This window comes from Pseudophryne corroboree, unplaced genomic scaffold (assembly GCF_028390025.1).
Source record: "Pseudophryne corroboree isolate aPseCor3 unplaced genomic scaffold, aPseCor3.hap2 scaffold_1671, whole genome shotgun sequence".
NCBI lineage: Eukaryota > Metazoa > Chordata > Amphibia > Anura > Myobatrachidae > Pseudophryne > Pseudophryne corroboree.
Window position 1 is genome coordinate 71,786 of NW_026968307.1, and position 21,414 is coordinate 93,199.

The window sequence follows — 21,414 nt, forward strand, 5'->3', positions numbered from 1 at the left end:
ATGATGAGCAACAAAGGAACATGCATGCCAGATGGCACTTGAATAAGCTGTCCACGGTGATAGAAAAGGTTTAAAAAACAACAACAACAATGTTATCATAATTAATGTCATATTTTTGCTTCTGTGGTCATTTTTTACAAGCTAAACACTGCAAGACTGTTTTACAGTTGAAGCAAGGATAAAATATCAACTCTAGTGATGAGACACTTGCTGTAATGACTTCCAACTGAGACGGGACTTAAATTCACAACCACTGGCTTAGGAGAACAGTGCCTTATCCATTATGCCAGTGGTGCTTACTGATGTCCTTATTTAAGACTGATAGGTTTTTAATAGTCAATTATTTATTTTTGATGAAAAAGTGAAGCTGTTTACTGTGTTCTTTGCATTACCAAGTCCAGCAAGAAATGTGCTGGTACTATCCAGAGCTGTCAGTATGGATTATCATGCTATATTGCAGAAAATCAATTTGATGCAACTGCTTTACCAACAGTATGTTAATCTTTTCCATTGCTGTTTTGTTGGCTGACTGAAGGAAGATATGCAGTGCATTTGAACCAAAGCAGATGTGTGCTGACAACTTAAATGCACAATCATGTTTGTGTTTTTTCTTTCTTTCTTCCATCCTTTGTAATATCATATTAAATATTAAGGTAGCAGTTTATAATCAATGACTAATGACATAAGAAAAGGAAAAAAAGCAGTATACAAAGATGCTCCAGGTGAGGCTTGAACTCACAACCTCAGCATTGCTCAACAGATACTGTCTTATAAATAACGTGCGCTGACCAATTGCACCACTGGAGCACTTTGCAGCATTAATTGGTTATGCTAGATGTGGATTTTATTCAATACAATTAGTACAGTCATAAGAATTGAAAAAGAAAATCATTTTTGGTGATGAATGATGAGCAACAAAGGAACATGCATGCCAGATGGCACTTGAATAAGCTGTCCACGGTGATAGAAAAGGTTTAAAAAACAACAACAACAACAATGTTATCATAATTAATGTCATATTTTAGCTCTGTGGTCATTTTTTACAAGCTAAACACTGCAAGACTGTTTTACAGTTGAAGCAAGGATAAAATATCAACTCTAGTGATGAGACACTTGCTGTAAAGACTTCCACCCCATATGGGACTTGGACCCCCTGGCTTAGGAGGGCAGTGACTTATTCATTATGCCAGTGGTGCTTACTGATGTTCTTATTTAAGACTGTTAGATTTTTAATAGTCAATTATTTATTTTTGAGGAAAAAGTGAAGCTGTTTACTGTGTTCTTTGCATTACCAAGTCCAGCAAGAAATGTGCTGGTACTATCCAGAGCTGTCAGTATGGATTATCATGCTATATTGCAGAAAATCTATTTGATGCAACTGCTTTACCAACAGTAATCTTTTCCATTGCTGTTTTGTTGGCTGACTGAAGGAAGATATGCAGTGCATTTGAACCAAAGCAGATGTGTGCTGACAACTTAAATGCACAATCATGTTTGTGTTTTTTCTTTCTTTCTTCCATCCTTTGTAATATCATATTAAATATTAAGGTAGCAGTTTATAATAAATGACTAATGACATAAGAAAAGGAAAAAAAGCAGTATACAAAGATGCTCCAGGTGAGGCTTGAACTCACAACCTCTGCATTGCTCAACAGATACTGTCTTATAAATAACGTGCACTGACCAATTGCACCACTTGAGCACTTTGCAGCATTAATTGGTTATGCTAGATGTGGATTTTATTCAATACAATTAGTACAGTCATAAGAATTGAAAAAGAAAATCATTTTTGGTGATGAATGATGAGCAACAAAGGAACATGCATGCCAGATGGCACTTGAATAAGCTGTCCACGGTGATAGAAAAGGTTTAAAAAACAACAACAACAATGTTATCATAATTAATGTCATATTTTAGCTTCTGTGGTCATGTTTTACAAGCTAAACACTGCAAGAAGGTTTTACAGTTGAAGCAAGGATAAAATATCAACTCTAGTGATGAGACACTTGCTGTAATGACTTCCACCCCATATGGGACTTGGACCCCGTGGCTTAGGAGGGCAGTGACTTATCCATGATGCCACTTGCTGTAATGACTTCCAACTCAGAAGGGACTTAAACCCACAACGACTGGCTTAGGAGAACAGTGCCTTATCCATTATGCCAGTGGTGCTTACTGATGTCCTTATTTAAGACTGATAGGTTTTTAATAGTCAATTATTTATTTTTGAAGAAAAGTTAAGCTGTTTACTGTGTTCTTTGCATTGCCAAGTCCAGCAAGAAATGTGCTGGTACTATCCAGAGCTGTCAGTATGGATTATCATGCTATATTGCAGAAAATCAATTTGATGCAACTGCTTTACCAACAGTATGTTAATCTTTTCCATTGCTGTTTTGTTGGCTGACTGAAGGAAGATATGCAGTGCATTTGAACCAAAGCAGATGTGTGCTGACAACTTAAATGCACAATCATGTTTGTGTTTTTTCTTTCTTTCTTCCAACCTTTGTAATATCATATTAAATACTAAGGTAGCAGTTTATAATCAATGACTAATGACATAAGAAAAGGAAAAAAATACAGTATACAAAGATGCTCCAAGTGAGGCTTGAACTCACAACCTCGGCATTGCTCAACAGATACTGTCTTATAAGTACCGTGCGCTGACCAATTGCGCCACTGGAGCACTTTGCAGCATTCGTTGGTTATGCTAGATGTGGATTTTATTCAATACAATCAGTACAGTCATAAGAATTGAAAAAGAAAATCATTTTTGGTGATAAATGATGAGAAACAAAGGAACATGCATGCCAGATGGCACTTGAATAAGCTGTCCACGGTGATAGAAAAGGTTTAAAAAAACAGCAACAACAATGTTATCATAATTAATGTCATATTTTAGCTTCTGTGGTCATTTTTTACAAGCTAAACACTGCAAGACTGTTTTACAGTTGAAGCAAGGATAAAATATCAACTCTAGTGATGAAAAACTTGCTGTAATGATTTCCAACTCAGACGGGACTTAAACCCACAACCACTGGCTTAGGAGAACAGTGCCTTACCCATTATGCCAGTGGTGCTTACTGATGTTCTTATTTAAGACTGTTAGGTTTTTAATAGTCAATTATTTATTTTTGAGGAAAAAGTGAAGCTGTTTACTGTGTTCTTTGCATTACCAAGTCCAGCAAGAAATGTGCTGGTACTATCCAGAGCTGTCAGTATGGATTATCATGCTATATTGCAGAAAATCAATTTGATGCAACTGCTTTACCAACAGTATGTTAATCTTTTCCATTGCTGTTTTGTTGGCTGACTGAAGAAAGATATGCAGTGCATTTGAACCAAAGCAGATGTGTGCTGACAACTTAAATGCACAATCATGTTTGTGTTATTTCTTTCTTTCTTCCATCCTTTGTAATATCATATTAAATATTAAGGTAGCAGTTTATAATCAATGACTAATGACATAAGAAAAGGAAAAAAAAACAGTATACAAAGATGCTCCTGGTGAGGCTTGAACTCACAACCTCGACATTGCTCAACAGATACTGTCTTATAAGTACCGCGCGCTGACCAATTGTGCCACTGGAGCACTTTGCAACATTAATTGGTTATGCTAGATGTGGATTTTATTCAATACAATCAGTACAGTCATAAGAATTGAAAAAGAAAATCATTTTTGGTGATGAATGATGAGCAACAAAGGAACATGCATGCCAGACGGCACTTGAATAAGCTGTCCACGGTGATAGAAAAGGTTTAAAAAACAACAACAACAATGTTATCATAATTAATGTCATATTTTAGCTCTGTGGTCATTTTTTACAAGCTAAACACTGCAAGACTGTTTTACAGTTGAAGCAAGGATAAAATATCAACTCTAGTGATGAGAAACTTGCTGTAATGACTTCCACCCCATATGGGACTTGGACCCCCTGGCTTAGGAGGGCAGTGACTTATCCATTATGCCAGTGGTGCTTACTGGTGTTCTTATTTAAGACTTTTATGTTTTTAATAGTCAATTATTTATTTTTGAGGAAAAAGTGAAGCTGTTTACTGTGTTCTTTGCATTACCAAGTCCAGCAAGAAATGTGCTGGTACTATCCAGAGCTGTCAGTATGGATTATCATGCTATATTGCAGAAAATCAATTTGATGCAACTGCTTTACCAACAGTATGTTAATCTTTTCCATTGCTGTTTTGTTGGCTGACTGAAGGAAGATATGCAGTGCATTTGAACCAAAGCAGATGTGTGCTGACAACTTAAATGCACAATCATGTTTGTGTTTTTTCTTTCTTTCTTCCATCCTTTGTAATATCATATTAAATATTAAGGTAGCAGTTTATAATCAATGACTAATGACATAAGAAAAGGAAAAAAAAAACAGTATACAAAGATGCTCCAGGTGAGGCTTGAACTCACAACCTCGGCATCGCTCAACAGATACTGTCTTATAAGTACCGTGTGCTGACCAATTGCGCCACTGGAGCACTTTGCAGCATTAATTGGTTATGCTAGATGTGGATTTTATTCAATACAATCAGTACAGTCATAAGAATTGAAAAAGAAAATCATTTTTGGTGATAAATGATGAGCAACAAAGGAACATGCATGCCAGATGGCACTTGAATAAGCTGTCCACGGTGATAGAAAAGGTTTAAAAAACAACAACAACAATGTTATCATAATTAATGTCATATTTTAGCTTCTGTGGTCATTTTTTACAAGCTAAACACTGCAAGACTGTTTTACAGTTGAAGCAAGGATAAAATATCAACTCTAGTGATGAGACACTTGCTGTAATGACTTCCACCTTATATGGGACTTGGACCCCGTGGCTTAGGAGGGCAGTGACTTATCCATTATGCCAGTGGTGCTTACTGATGTTCTTATTTAAGACTGTTATTTTTTTAATAGTCAATTATTTATTTTTGATGAAAAAGTGAAGCTGTTTACTGTGTTCTTTGCATTACCAAGTCCAGCAAGAAATGTGCTGGTACTATCCAGAGCTGTCAGTATGGATTATCATGCTATATTGCAGAAAATCAATTTGATGCAACTGCTTTACCAACAGTATGTTAATCTTTTCCATTGCTGTTTTGTTGGCTGACTGAAGGAAGATATGCAGTGCATTTGAACCAAAGCAGATGTGTGCTGACAACTTAAATGCACAATCATGTTTGTGTTTTTTCTTTCTTTCTTCCATCCTTTGAAATATCATATTAAATATTAAGGTAGCAGTTTATAATCAATGACTAATGACATAAGAAAAGGAAAAAAAACAGTATAAAAAGATGCTCCAGGTGAGGCTTGAACTCACAACTTCGGCATTGCTCAACAGAAACTGTCTTATAAGTACCGCGCGCTGACCAATTGCGCCACTGGAGCACTTTGCAGCATTAATTGGTTATGCTAGATGTGGATTTTATTCAATACAATCAGTACAGTCATAAGAATTGAAAAAGAAAATCATTGTTGGTGATGAATGATGAGCAACAAAGGAACATGCATGCCAGATGGCACTTGAATAAGCTGTCCACGGTGATAGAAAAGGCTTAAACAACAACAACAATGTTATCATAATTAATGTCATATTTTAGCTTCTGTGGTCATTTTTTATAAGCTAAACACTGCAAGACTGTTTTACAGTTGAAGCAAGGATAAAATATCAACTCTAGTGATGAGACACTTGCTGTAATGACTTCCACCCCATATGGGACTTGGACCCCCTGGCTTAGGAGGGCAGTGACTTATCCATTATGCCAGTGGTGCTTACTGATGTTCTTATTTAAGACTGATAGGTTTTTAATAGTCAATTATTTATTTTTGAGGAAAAAGTGAAGCTGTTTACTGTGTTCTTTGCATTACCAAGTCCAACAAGAAATGTGCTGGTACTATCCAGAGCTTTCATTATGGATTATCATGCTATATTGCAGAAAATCAATTTGATGCAACTGCTTTACCAACAGTATGTTAATCTTTTTCATTGCTGTTTTGTTGGCTGCCTGAAGGAAGATATGCAGTGCATTTTAACCAAAGCAGATGTGTGCTGACAACTTAAATGCACAATCATGTTTGTGTTTTTTCTTTCTTTCTTCCATCCTTTGTAATATCATATTAAATATTAAGGTAGCAGTTTATAATCAATGACTAATGACATAAGAAAAGGAAAAAAAAACAGTATACAAAGATGCTCCAGGTGAGGCTTGAACCTCGGCATCGCTCAACAGATACTGTTTTATAAGTACCGCGCGCTGACCAATTGCGCCACTGGAGCACTTTGCAGCATTAATTGGTTATGCTAGATGTGGATTTTATTCAATACAATCAGTACAGTCATAAGAATTTAAAAAGAAAATCATTTTTGGTGATAAATGATGAGCAACAAAGGAACATGCATGCCAGATGGCACTTGAATAAGCTGTCCACGGTGATAGAAAAGGTTTAAAAAACAACAACAACAATGTTATCATAATTAATGTCATATTTTAGCTTCTGTGGTCATTTTTTACAAGCTAAACACTGCAAGACTGTTTTACAGTTGAAGCAAGGATAAAATATCAACTCTAGTGATGAGACACTTGCTGTAATGACTTCCACCTTATATGGGACTTGGACCCCGTGGCTTAGGAGGGCAGTGACTTATCCATTATGCCAGTGGTGCTTACTGATGTTCTTATTTAAGACTGTTATTTTTTTAATAGTCAATTATTTATTTTTGATGAAAAAGTGAAGCTGTTTACTGTGTTCTTTGCATTACCAAGTCCAGCAAGAAATGTGCTGGTACTATCCAGAGCTGTCAGTATGGATTATCATGCTATATTGCAGAAAATCAATTTGATGCAACTGCTTTACCAACAGTATGTTAATCTTTTCCATTGCTGTTTTGTTGGCTGACTGAAGGAAGATATGCAGTGCATTTGAACCAAAGCAGATGTGTGCTGACAACTTAAATGCACAATCATGTTTGTGTTTTTTCTTTCTTTCTTCCATCCTTTGAAATATCATATTAAATATTAAGGTAGCAGTTTATAATCAATGACTAATGACATAAGAAAAGGAAAAAAAACAGTATAAAAAGATGCTCCAGGTGAGGCTTGAACTCACAACTTCGGCATTGCTCAACAGAAACTGTCTTATAAGTACCGCGCGCTGACCAATTGCGCCACTGGAGCACTTTGCAGCATTAATTGGTTATGATAGATGTGGATTTTATTCAATACAATCAGTACAGTCATAAGAATTGAAAAAGAAAATCATTGTTGGTGATGAATGATGAGCAACAAAGGAACATGCATGCCAGATGGCACTTGAATAAGCTGTCCACGGTGATAGAAAAGGCTTAAACAACAACAACAATGTTATCATAATTAATGTCATATTTTAGCTTCTGTGGTCATTTTTTACAAGCTAAACACTGCAAGACTGTTTTACAGTTGAAGCAAGGATAAAATATCAACTCTAGTGATGAGACACTTGCTGTAATGACTTCCAGCTCAGACGGGACTTAAACCCACAACCACTGGCTTAGGAGAACAGTGCCTTATCCATTATGCCAGTGGTGCTTACTGATGTCCTTATTTAAGACTGATAGGTTTTTAATAGTCAATTATTTATTTTTGAGGAAAAAGTGAAGCTGTTTACTGTGTTCTTTGCATTACCAAGTCCAGCAAGAAATGTGCTGGTACTATCCAGAGCTGTCAGTATGGATTATCATGCTATATTGCAGAAAATCAATTTGATGCAACTGCTTTACCAACAGTATGTTAATCTTTTCCATTGCTGTTTTGTTGGCTGACTGAAGGAAGATATGCAGTGCATTTGAACCAAAGCAGATGTGTGCTGACAACTTAAATGCACAATCATGTTTGTGTGCTTTCTTTCTTTCTTCCATCCTTTGTAATATCATATTAAATATTAAGGTAGCAGTTTATAATCAATGACTAATGACATAAGAAAAGGAAAAAAAAACAGTATACAAAGATGCTCCAGGTGAGGCTTGAACTCACAACCTCGGAATTGCTCAACAGATACTGTCTTATAAGTACTGCGCGCTGACCAATTGCGCCACTGGAGCACTTTGCAGCGTTAATTGGTTATGCTAGATGTGGGTTTTATTCAATACAATCAGTACAGTCATAAGAATTGAAAAAGAAAATCATTTTTGGTGATGAATGATGAGCAACAAAGGAACATGCATGCCAGATGGCACTTGAATAAGCTGTCCACGGTGATAGAAAAGGTTTAAAAAACAACAACAACAACAATGTTATCATAATTAATGTCATATTTTAGCTTCTGTGGTCTTTTTTTACAAGCTAAACACTGCAAGACTGTTTTACAGTTGAAGCAAGGATAAAATATCAACTCTAGTGATGAGACACTTGCTGTAATGACTTCCAACTCAGACGGGACTTAAACCCATAACCACTGGCTTAGGAGAACAGTGCCTTATCCATTATGCCAGTTGTGCTTACTGATGTCCTTATTTAAGACTGATAGGTTTTTAATAGTCAATTATTTATTTATTTTTAAAAAGAGAAGCTGTTTACTGTGTTCTTTGCATTACCAAGTCCAGCAAGAAATGTGCTGGTACTATCCAGAGCTGTCAGTATGGATTATCATGCTATATTGCAGAAAATCAATTTGATGCAACTGCTTTACCAACAGTATGTTAATCTTTTCCATTGCTGTTTTGTTGGCTGACTGAAGGAAGATATGCAGTGCATTTGAACCAAAGCAGATGTGTGCTGACAACTTAAATGCACAATCATGTTTGTGTGCTTTCTTTCTTTCTTTCTTTCATCCTTTGTAATATCATATTAAATATTAAGGTAGCAGTTTATAATCAATGACTAATGACATAAGAAAAGGAAAAAAAACAGTATACAAAGAAGCTCCAGGTGTGGCTTGAACTCACAACCTCGGCATCGCTCAACAGATACTATCTTATAAGTACCGCGCGCTGACCAATTGCGCCACTGGAGCACTTTGCAGCATTAATTGGTTATGCTAGATGTGGATTTTATTCAATACAATCAGTACAGTCATAAGAATTGAAAAAGAAAAACATTTTTGGTGATAAATGATGAGCAACAAAGGAACATGCATGCCAGATGGCACTTGAATAAGCTGTCCACGGTGATAGAAAAGGTTTAAAAAACAACAACAACAATGTTATCATAATTAATGTCATATTTTAGCTTCTGTGGTCATTTTTTACAAGCTAAACACTGCAAGACTGTTTTACAGTTGAAGCAAGGATAAAATATCAACTCTAGTGATGAGACACTTGCTGTAATGACTTCCACCCCATATGGGACTTGGACCCCCTGGCTTAGGAGGGCAGTGACTTATCCATTATGCCAGTGGTGCTTACTGATGTTCTTATTTAAGACTGTTAGGTTTTTAATAGTCAATTATTTATTTTTGAGGAAAAAGTGAAGCTGTTTACTGTGTTCTTTGCATTACCAAGTCCAACAAGAAATGTGCTGGTACTATCCAGAGCTTTCAGTATGGATTATCATGCTATATTGCAGAAAATCAATTTGATGCAACTGCTTTACCAACAGTATGTTAATCTTTTCCATTGCTGTTTTGTTGGCTGACTGAAGGAAGATATGCAGTGCATTTGAACCAAAGCAGATGTGTGCTGACAACTTAAATGCACAATCATGTTTGTGTTTTTTCTTTCTTACTTCCATCCTTTGTAATATCAAAATAAATATTAAGGTAGCAGTTTATAATCAATGACTAATGACATAAGAAAATGAAAAAAAAACAGTATACAAAGATGCTCCAGGTGAGGCTTGAATTCACAACCTCTTCATTGCTCAACAGATACTGTCTTATAAGTACCGCGTGCTGACCAATTGCGCCACTGGAGCACTTTGCAGCATTAACTGGTTATGCTAGATGTGGATTTTATTCAATACAATCAGTACAGTCATAAGAATTGAAAAAGAAAATCATTTTTGGTGATAAATGATGAGCAACAAAGGAACATGCATGCCAGATGGCACTTGAATAAGCTGTCCACGGTGATAGAAAAGGTTTAAAAAACAACAACAACAACAATGTTATCATAATTAATGTCATATTTTAGCTTCTGTGGTCATTTTTTACAAGCTAAACACTGCAAGACTGTTTTACAGTTGAAGCAAGGATAAAACATCAACTCTAGTGATGAGACACTTGCTGTAATGACTTCCAGCTCAGACAGGACTTAAACCCACAACCACTGGCTTAGGAGAACAGTGCCTTATCCATTATGCCAGTGGTGCTTACTGATGTCCTTATTTAAGACTGATAGGTTTTTAATAGTCAATTATTTATTTTTGAGGAAAAAGTGAAGCTGTTTACTGTGTTCTTTGCATTACCAAGTCCAGCAAGAAATGTGCTGGTACTATCCAGAGCTGTCAGTATGGATTATCATGCTATATTGCAGAAAATCAATTTGATGCAACTGCTTTACCAACAGTGTGTTAATCTTTTCCATTGCTGTTTTGTTGGCTGACTGAAGGAAGATATGCAGTGCATTTGAACCAAAGCAGATGTGTGCTGACAACTTAAATGCACAATCATGTTTGTGTGCTTTCTTTCTTTCTTCCATCCTTTGTAATATCATATTAAATATTAAGGTAGCAGTTTATAATCAATGACTAATGACATAAGAAAAGGAAAAAAAACAGTATACAAAGATGCTCCAGGTGAGGCTTGAACTCACAACCTCTTCATTGCTCAACAGATACTGTCTTATAAGTACTGCGCGCTGACCAATTGCGCCACTGGAGCACTTTGCAGCGTTAATTGGTTATGCTAGATGTGGATTTTATTCAATACAATCAGTACAGTCATAAGAATTGAAAAAGAAAATCATTTTTGGTGATGAATGATGAGCAACAAAGGAACATGCATGCCAGATGGCACTTGAATATGCTGTCCACGGTGATAGAAAAGGTTTAAAAAACAACAACAACAATGTTATCATAATTAATGTCATATTTTAGCTTCTGTGGTCTTTTTTTTACAAGCTAAACACTGCAAGACTGTTTTACAGTTGAAGCAAGGATAAAATATCAACTCTAGTGATGAGACACTTGCTGTAATGACTTCCAACTCAGACGGGACTTAAACCCACAACCACTGGCTTAGGAGAACAGTGCCTTATCCATTATGCCAGTTGTGCTTACTGATGTCCTTATTTAAGACTGATAGGTTTTTAATAGTCAATTATTTATTTATTTTTAAAAAGAGAAGCTGTTTACTGTGTTCTTTGCATTACCAAGTCCAGCAAGAAATGTGCTGGTACTATCCAGAGCTGTCAGTATGGATTATCATGCTATATTGCAGAAAATCAATTTGATGCAACTGCTTTACCAACAGTATGTTAATCTTTTCCATTGCTGTTTTGTTGGCTGACTGAAGGAAGATATGCAGTGCATTTGAACCAAAGCAGATGTGTGCTGACAACTTAAATGCACAATCATGTTTGTGTGCTTTCTTTCTTTCTTCCATCCTTTGTAATATCATATTAAATATTAAGGTAGCAGTTTATAATCAATGACTAATGACATAAGAAAAGGAAAAAAAAACAGTATACAAAGATGCTCCAGGTGAGGCTTGAACTCACAACCTCGGAATTGCTCAACAGAAACTGTCTTATAAGTACTGCGCGCTGACCAATTGCGCCACTGGAGCACTTTGCAGCGTTAATTGGTTATGCTAGATGTGGGTTTTATTCAATACAATCAGTACAGTCATAAGAATTGAAAAAGAAAATCATTTTTGGTGATGAATGATGAGCAACAAAGGAACATGCATGCCAGATGGCACTTGAATAAGCTGTCCACGGTGATAGAAAAGGTTTAAAAAACAACAACAACAACAATGTTATCATAATTAATGTCATATTTTAGCTTCTGTGGTCTTTTTTTACAAGCTAAACACTGCAAGACTGTTTTACAGTTGAAGCAAGGATAAAATATCAACTCTAGTGATGAGACACTTGCTGTAATGACTTCCAACTCAGACGGGACTTAAACCCATAACCACTGGCTTAGGAGAACAGTGCCTTATCCATTATGCCAGTTGTGCTTACTGATGTCCTTATTTAAGACTGATAGGTTTTTAATAGTCAATTATTTATTTATTTTTAAAAAGAGAAGCTGTTTACTGTGTTCTTTGCATTACCAAGTCCAGCAAGAAATGTGCTGGTACTATCCAGAGCTGTCAGTATGGATTATCATGCTATATTGCAGAAAATCAATTTGATGCAACTGCTTTACCAACAGTATGTTAATCTTTTCCATTGCTGTTTTGTTGGCTGACTGAAGGAAGATATGCAGTGCATTTGAACCAAAGCAGATGTGTGCTGACAACTTAAATGCACAATCATGTTTGTGTGCTTTCTTTCTTTCTTTCTTTCATCCTTTGTAATATCATATTAAATATTAAGGTAGCAGTTTATAATCAATGACTAATGACATAAGAAAAGGAAAAAAAACAGTATACAAAGAAGCTCCAGGTGTGGCTTGAACTCACAACCTCGGCATCGCTCAACAGATACTATCTTATAAGTACCGCGCGCTGACCAATTGCGCCACTGGAGCACTTTGCAGCATTAATTGGTTATGCTAGATGTGGATTTTATTCAATACAATCAGTACAGTCATAAGAATTGAAAAAGAAAAACATTTTTGGTGATAAATGATGAGCAACAAAGGAACATGCATGCCAGATGGCACTTGAATAAGCTGTCCACGGTGATAGAAAAGGTTTAAAAAACAACAACAACAATGTTATCATAATTAATGTCATATTTTAGCTTCTGTGGTCATTTTTTACAAGCTAAACACTGCAAGACTGTTTTACAGTTGAAGCAAGGATAAAATATCAACTCTAGTGATGAGACACTTGCTGTAATGACTTCCACCCCATATGGGACTTGGACCCCCTGGCTTAGGAGGGCAGTGACTTATCCATTATGCCAGTGGTGCTTACTGATGTTCTTATTTAAGACTGTTAGGTTTTTAATAGTCAATTATTTATTTTTGAGGAAAAAGTGAAGCTGTTTACTGTGTTCTTTGCATTACCAAGTCCAACAAGAAATGTGCTGGTACTATCCAGAGCTTTCAGTATGGATTATCATGCTATATTGCAGAAAATCAATTTGATGCAACTGCTTTACCAACAGTATGTTAATCTTTTCCATTGCTGTTTTGTTGGCTGACTGAAGGAAGATATGCAGTGCATTTGAACCAAAGCAGATGTGTGCTGACAACTTAAATGCACAATCATGTTTGTGTTTTTTCTTTCTTACTTCCATCCTTTGTAATATCAAAATAAATATTAAGGTAGCAGTTTATAATCAATGACTAATGACATAAGAAAATGAAAAAAAAAACAGTATACAAAGATGCTCCAGGTGAGGCTTGAATTCACAACCTCTTCATTGCTCAACAGATACTGTCTTATAAGTACCGCGTGCTGACCAATTGCGCCACTGGAGCACTTTGCAGCATTAACTGGTTATGCTAGATGTGGATTTTATTCAATACAATCAGTACAGTCATAAGAATTGAAAAAGAAAATCATTTTTGGTGATAAATGATGAGCAACAAAGGAACATGCATGCCAGATGGCACTTGAATAAGCTGTCCACGGTGATAGAAAAGGTTTAAAAAACAACAACAACAATGTTATCATAATTAATGTCATATTTTAGCTTCTGTGGTCATTTTTTACAAGCTAAACACTGCAAGACTGTTTTACAGTTGAAGCAAGGATAAAACATCAACTCTAGTGATGAGACACTTGCTGTAATGACTTCCAGCTCAGACAGGACTTAAACCCACAACCACTGGCTTAGGAGAACAGTGCCTTATCCATTATGCCAGTGGTGCTTACTGATGTCCTTATTTAAGACTGATAGGTTTTTAATAGTCAATTATTTATTTTTGAGGAAAAAGTGAAGCTGTTTACTGTGTTCTTTGCATTACCAAGTCCAGCAAGAAATGTGCTGGTACTATCCAGAGCTGTCAGTATGGATTATCATGCTATATTGCAGAAAATCAATTTGATGCAACTGCTTTACCAACAGTATGTTAATCTTTTCCATTGCTGTTTTGTTGGCTGACTGAAGGAAGATATGCAGTGCATTTGAACCAAAGCAGATGTGTGCTGACAACTTAAATGCACAATCATGTTTGTGTGCTTTCTTTCTTTCTTCCATCCTTTGTAATATCATATTAAATATTAAGGTAGCAGTTTATAATCAATGACTAATGACATAAGAAAAGGAAAAAAAACAGTATACAAAGATGCTCCAGGTGAGGCTTGAACTCACAACCTCTTCATTGCTCAACAGATACTGTCTTATAAGTACTGCGCGCTGACCAATTGCGCCACTGGAGCACTTTGCAGCGTTAATTGGTTATGCTAGATGTGGATTTTATTCAATACAATCAGTACAGTCATAAGAATTGAAAAAGAAAATCATTTTTGGTGATGAATGATGAGCAACAAAGGAACATGCATGCCAGATGGCACTTGAATATGCTGTCCACGGTGATAGAAAAGGTTTAAAAAACAACAACAACAATGTTATCATAATTAATGTCATATTTTAGCTTCTGTGGTCTTTTTTTTACAAGCTAAACACTGCAAGACTGTTTTACAGTTGAAGCAAGGATAAAATATCAACTCTAGTGATGAGACACTTGCTGTAATGACTTCCAACTCAGACGGGACTTAAACCCACAACCACTGGCTTAGGAGAACAGTGCCTTATCCATTATGCCAGTTGTGCTTACTGATGTCCTTATTTAAGACTGATAGGTTTTTAATAGTCAATTATTTATTTATTTTTAAAAAGAGAAGCTGTTTACTGTGTTCTTTGCATTACCAAGTCCAGCAAGAAATGTGCTGGTACTATCCAGAGCTGTCAGTATGGATTATCATGCTATATTGCAGAAAATCAATTTGATGCAACTGCTTTACCAACAGTATGTTAATCTTTTCCATTGCTGTTTTGTTGGCTGACTGAAGGAAGATATGCAGTGCATTTGAACCAAAGCAGATGTGTGCTGACAACTTAAATGCACAATCATGTTTGTGTGCTTTCTTTCTTTCTTCCATCCTTTGTAATATCATATTAAATATTAAGGTAGCAGTTTATAATCAATGACTAATGACATAAGAAAAGGAAAAAAAAACAGTATACAAAGATGCTCCAGGTGAGGCTTGAACTCACAACCTCGGAATTGCTCAACAGATACTGTCTTATAAGTACTGCGCGCTGACCAATTGCGCCACTGGAGCACTTTGCAGCGTTAATTGGTTATGCTAGATGTGGGTTTTATTCAATACAATCAGTACAGTCATAAGAATTGAAAAAGAAAATCATTTTTGGTGATGAATGATGAGCAACAAAGGAACATGCATGCCAGATGGCACTTGAATAAGCTGTCCACGGTGATAGAAAAGGTTTAAAAAACAACAACAACAACAATGTTATCATAATTAATGTCATATTTTAGCTTCTGTGGTCTTTTTTTACAAGCTAAACACTGCAAGACTGTTTTACAGTTGAAGCAAGGATAAAATATCAACTCTAGTGATGAGACACTTGCTGTAATGACTTCCAACTCAGACGGGACTTAAACCCATAACCACTGGCTTAGGAGAACAGTGCCTTATCCATTATGCCAGTTGTGCTTACTGATGTCCTTATTTAAGACTGATAGGTTTTTAATAGTCAATTATTTATTTATTTTTAAAAAGAGAAGCTGTTTACTGTGTTCTTTGCATTACCAAGTCCAGCAAGAAATGTGCTGGTACTATCCAGAGCTGTCAGTATGGATTATCATGCTATATTGCAGAAAATCAATTTGATGCAACTGCTTTACCAACAGTATGTTAATCTTTTCCATTGCTGTTTTGTTGGCTGACTGAAGGAAGATATGCAGTGCATTTGAACCAAAGCAGATGTGTGCTGACAACTTAAATGCACAATCATGTTTGTGTGCTTTCTTTCTTTCTTTCTTTCATCCTTTGTAATATCATATTAAATATTAAGGTAGCAGTTTATAATCAATGACTAATGACATAAGAAAAGGAAAAAAAACAGTATACAAAGAAGCTCCAGGTGTGGCTTGAACTCACAACCTCGGCATCGCTCAACAGATACTATCTTATAAGTACCGCGCGCTGACCAATTGCGCCACTGGAGCACTTTGCAGCATTAATTGGTTATGCTAGATGTGGATTTTATTCAATACAATCAGTACAGTCATAAGAATTGAAAAAGAAAAACATTTTTGGTGATAAATGATGAGCAACAAAGGAACATGCATGCCAGATGGCACTTGAATAAGCTGTCCACGGTGATAGAAAAGGTTTAAAAAACAACAACAACAATGTTATCATAATTAATGTCATATTTTAGCTTCTGTGGTCATTTTTTACAAGCTAAACACTGCAAGACTGTTTTACAGTTGAAGCAAGGATAAAATATCAACTCTAGTGATGAGACACTTGCTGTAATGACTTCCACCCCATATGGGACTTGGACCCCCTGTCTTAGGAGGGCAGTGACTTATCCATTATGCCAGTGGTGCTTACTGATGTTCTTATTTAAGACTGTTAGGTTTTTAATAGTCAATTATTTATTTTTGAGGAAAAAGTGAAGCTGTTTACTGTGTTCTTTGCATTACCAAGTCCAACAAGAAATGTGCTGGTACTATCCAGAGCTTTCAGTATGGATTATCATGCTATATTGCAGAAAATCAATTTGATGCAACTGCTTTACCAACAGTATGTTAATCTTTTCCATTGCTGTTTTGTTGGCTGACTGAAGGAAGATATGCAGTGCATTTGAACCAAAGCAGATGTGTGCTGACAACTTAAATGCACAATCATGTTTGTGTTTTTTCTTTCTTACTTCCATCCTTTGTAATATCAAAATAAATATTAAGGTAGCAGTTTATAATCAATGACTAATGACATAAGAAAATGAAAAAAAAACAGTATACAAAGATGCTCCAGGTGAGGCTTGAATTCACAACCTCTTCATTGCTCAACAGATACTGTCTTATAAGTACCGCGTGCTGACCAATTGCGCCACTGGAGCACTTTGCAGCATTAACTGGTTATGCTAGATGTGGATTTTATTCAATACAATCAGTACAGTCATAAGAATTGAAAAAGAAAATCATTTTTGGTGATAAATGATGAGCAACAAAGGAACATGCATGCCAGATGGCACTTGAATAAGCTGTCCACGGTGATAGAAAAGGTTTAAAAAACAACAACAACAATGTTATCATAATTAATGTCATATTTTAGCTTCTGTGGTCATTTTTTACAAGCTAAACACTGCAAGACTGTTTTACAGTTGAAGCAAGGATAAAACATCAACTCTAGTGATGAGACACTTGCTGTAATGACTTCCAGCTCAGACAGGACTTAAACCCACAACCACTGGCTTAGGAGAACAGTGCCTTATCCATTATGCCAGTGGTGCTTACTGATGTCCTTATTTAAGACTGATAGGTTTTTAATAGTCAATTATTTATTTTTGAGGAAAAAGTGAAGCTGTTTACTGTGTTCTTTGCATTACCAAGTCCAGCAAGAAATGTGCTGGTACTATCCAGAGCTGTCAGTATGGATTATCATGCTATATTGCAGAAAATCAATTTGATGCAACTGCTTTACCAACAGTATGTTAATCTTTTCCATTGCTGTTTTGTTGGCTGACTGAAGGAAGATATGCAGTGCATTTGAACCAAAGCAGATGTGTGCTGACAACTTAAATGCACAATCATGTTTGTGTGCTTTCTTTCTTTCTTCCATCCTTTGTAATATCATATTAAATATTAAGGTAGCAGTTTATAATCAATGACTAATGACATAAGAAAAGGAAAAAAAACAGTATACAAAGATGCTCCAGGTGAGGCTTGAACTCACAACCTCTTCATTGCTCAACAGATACTGTCTTATAAGTACTGCGCGCTGACCAATTGCGCCACTGGAGCACTTTGCAGCGTTAATTGGTTATGCTAGATGTGGATTTTATTCAATACAATCAGTACAGTCATAAGAATTGAAAAAGAAAATCATTTTTGGTGATGAATGATGAGCAACAAAGGAACATGCATGCCAGATGGCACTTGAATATGCTGTCCACGGTGATAGAAAAGGTTTAAAAAACAACAACAACAATGTTATCATAATTAATGTCATATTTTAGCTTCTGTGGTCTTTTTTTTACAAGCTAAACACTGCAAGACTGTTTTACAGTTGAAGCAAGGATAAAATATCAACTCTAGTGATGAGACACTTGCTGTAATGACTTCCAACTCAGACGGGACTTAAACCCACAACCACTGGCTTAGGAGAACAGTGCCTTATCCATTATGCCAGTTGTGCTTACTGATGTCCTTATTTAAGACTGATAGGTTTTTAATAGTCAATTATTTATTTATTTTTAAAAAGAGAAGCTGTTTACTGTGTTCTTTGCATTACCAAGTCCAGCAAGAAATGTGCTGGTACTATCCAGAGCTGTCAGTATGGATTATCATGCTATATTGCAGAAAATCAATTTGATGCAACTGCTTTACCAACAGTATGTTAATCTTTTCCATTGCTGTTTTGTTGGCTGACTGAAGGAAGATATGCAGTGCATTTGAACCAAAGCAGATGTGTGCTGACAACTTAAATGCACAATTATGTTTGTGTGCTTTCTTTCTTTCTTCCATCCTTTGTAATATCATATTAAATATTAAGGTAGCAGTTTATAATCAATGACTAATGACATAAGAAAAGGAAAAAAAACAGTATACAAAGACGCTCCAGGTGAGGCTTGAACTCACAACCTCAGCATTGCTCAACAGATACTGTCTTATTAGTACCGCACGCTGACCAATTGCGCCACTGGAGCACTTTGCAGTATTAGTTGGTTATGCTAGATGTGGATTTTATTCAATACAATCAGTACAGTCATAAGAATTGAAAAAGAAAATCATTTTTGGTGATGAATGATGAGCATCAAAGGAACATACATTCCAGATGGCACTTGAATAAGCTGTCCACGGTGATAGAAAAGGTTTAAAAAACAACAACAACAATGTTATCATAATTAATGTCATATTTTAGCTTCTGTGGTCATTTTTTACAAGCTAAACACTGCAAGACTGTTTAACAGTTGAAGCAAGGATAAAATATCAACTCTAGTGATGAGACACTTGCTGTAATGACTTCCAACTCAGACGGGACTTAAACCAACAACCACTGGCTTAGGAGAACAGTGCCTTATCCATTATGCCAGTGGTGCTTACTGATGTCCTTATTTAAGACTGATAGGTTTTTAATAGTCAATTATTTATTTCTGAGAAAAAGTGAAGCTGTTTACTGTGTTCTTTGCATTACCAAGTCCAGCAAGAAATGTGCTGGTACTATCCAGAGCTGTCAGTATGGATTATCATGCTATATTGCAGAAAATCAATTTGATGCAACTGCTTTACCAACAGTATGTTAATCTTTTCCATTGCTGTTTTGTTGGCTGACTGAAGGAAGATATGCAGTGCATTTGAACCAAAGCAGATGTGTGCTGACAACTTAAATGCACAATCATGTTTGTGTTTTTTCTTTCTTTCTTCCATCCTTTGTAATATCATATTAAATATTAAGGTAGCAGTTTATAATCAATGACTAATGACATAAGAAAAGGAAAAAAAACAGTAAACAAAGATGTTCCAGATGAGGCTTGAACTCACAACCACGGCATTGCTCAACAGATACTGTCTTATAAGTTTTGCACGCTGACCAACTGCGCCACTGGAGCACTTTGCAGCATTGATTGGTTATGCTAGATGTGGATTTTATTCAATACAATCAGTACATTCATAAGAATTGAAAAAGAAAATCATTTTTGGTGATGAATGATGAGCAACAAAGGAACATGCATGCCAGATGGCACTTGAATAAGCTGTCCACGGTGATAGAAAAGGTTTAAAAAACAGCAACAACAATGTTATCATAATTAATGTCATATTTTAGCTTCTGTGGTCATTTTTTACAAGCTAAACACTGCAAGACTGTTTTACAGTTGAAGCAAGGATAAAATATCAACTCTAGTGATGAGACACTTGCTGTAATGACTTCCAACCCAGACGGGACTTAAACCCACAACCACTGGCTTAGGAGAACAGTGCCTTATCCATTATGCCAGTGGTGCTTACTGATGTTCTTATTTAAGACTGTTAGGTTTTTAATAGTCAATTATTTATTTTTGAGGAAAAAGTGAAGCTGTTTACTGTGTTCTTTGCATTACCAAGTCCAACAAGAAATGTGCTGGTACTATCCAGAGCTTTCAGTATGGATTATCATGCTATATTGCAGAAAATCAATTTATGCAACTGCTTTACCAACAGTATGTTAATCTTTTCCATTGCTGTTTTGTTGGCTGACTGAAGGAAGATATGCAGTGCATTTGAACCAAAGCAGATGTGTGCTGACAACTTAAATGCACAATCATGTTTGTGTTTTTTCTTTCTTTCTTTCATCCTTTGTAATATCATATTAAATATTAAGGTAGCAGTTTATAATCAATGACTAATGACATAAGAAAAGGAAAAAAAAACAGTATACAAAGAAGCTCCAGGTGTATCTTGAACTCACAACCTCGGCATCGCTCAACAGATACTGTCTTATAAGTACCGCGTGCTGACCAATTGCGCCACTGGAGCACTTTGCAGCATTAATTGGTTATGCTAGATGTGGATTTTATTCAATACAATCAGTACAGTCATAAGAATTGAAAAAGAAAAACATTTTTGGTGATAAATGTTGAGCAACAAAGGAACATGCATGCCAGATGGCACTTGAATAAGCTGTCCACGGTGATAGAAAAGGTTTAAAAAACAACAACAACAATGTTATCATAATTAATGTAATATTTTAGCTTCTGTTGTCATTTTTTACAAGCTAAACACTGCAAGACTGTTTTACAATTGAAGCAAGGATAAAATATCAACTCTAGTGATGAGACACTTGCTGTAATGACTTCCAACTCAGACGGGACTTAAACCCACAACCACTGGCTTAGGAGAACAGTGCCTTATCCATTATGCCAGTGGTGCTTACTGATGTCCTTAATTAAGACTGATAGGTTTTTAATAGTCAATTATTTATTTTTGAAAAAAGTGAAGCTGTTTACTGTGTTCTTTGCATTACCAAGTCCAGCAAGAAATGTGCTGGTACTATCCAGAGCTGTCAGTATGGATTATCATGCTATATTGCAGAAAATCAATTTGATGCAACTGCTTTACCAACAGTATGTTAATCTTTTCCATTGCTGTTTTGTTGGCTGACTGAAGGAAGATATGCAGTGCATTTGAACCAAAGCAGATGTGTGC

The 21,414-nt window shown here is 36.0% G+C and overlaps 5 non-coding genes across 5 annotated transcripts; all 5 read right to left on the reverse strand.

Moving 5' to 3' along the window:
* Nucleotides 1–2,590: 2,590 nt before the first annotated feature.
* TRNAI-UAU (transfer RNA isoleucine (anticodon UAU)) lies at nucleotides 2,591–2,683 on the reverse strand. The gene is given in 2 exon segments: nucleotides 2,591–2,626; nucleotides 2,646–2,683. It is a non-coding gene; the product is annotated as a tRNA-Ile (tRNA).
* A 1,712-nt stretch (nucleotides 2,684–4,395) lies between these two features.
* TRNAI-UAU (transfer RNA isoleucine (anticodon UAU)) lies at nucleotides 4,396–4,488 on the reverse strand. Its single transcript is given in 2 exon segments — nucleotides 4,396–4,431; nucleotides 4,451–4,488. It is a non-coding gene; the product is annotated as a tRNA-Ile (tRNA).
* Nucleotides 4,489–5,293: 805 nt separating this feature from the next.
* Nucleotides 5,294–5,386, reverse strand: TRNAI-UAU (transfer RNA isoleucine (anticodon UAU)). Its single transcript is given in 2 exon segments — nucleotides 5,294–5,329; nucleotides 5,349–5,386. It is a non-coding gene; the product is annotated as a tRNA-Ile (tRNA).
* A 1,694-nt stretch (nucleotides 5,387–7,080) lies between these two features.
* Nucleotides 7,081–7,173, reverse strand: TRNAI-UAU (transfer RNA isoleucine (anticodon UAU)). Its single transcript is given in 2 exon segments — nucleotides 7,081–7,116; nucleotides 7,136–7,173. It is a non-coding gene; the product is annotated as a tRNA-Ile (tRNA).
* An 11,672-nt stretch (nucleotides 7,174–18,845) lies between these two features.
* On the reverse strand, nucleotides 18,846–18,938 carry TRNAI-AAU (transfer RNA isoleucine (anticodon AAU)). Its single transcript is given in 2 exon segments — nucleotides 18,846–18,881; nucleotides 18,901–18,938. It is a non-coding gene; the product is annotated as a tRNA-Ile (tRNA).
* Between the last annotated feature and the right edge of the window lie 2,476 nt (nucleotides 18,939–21,414).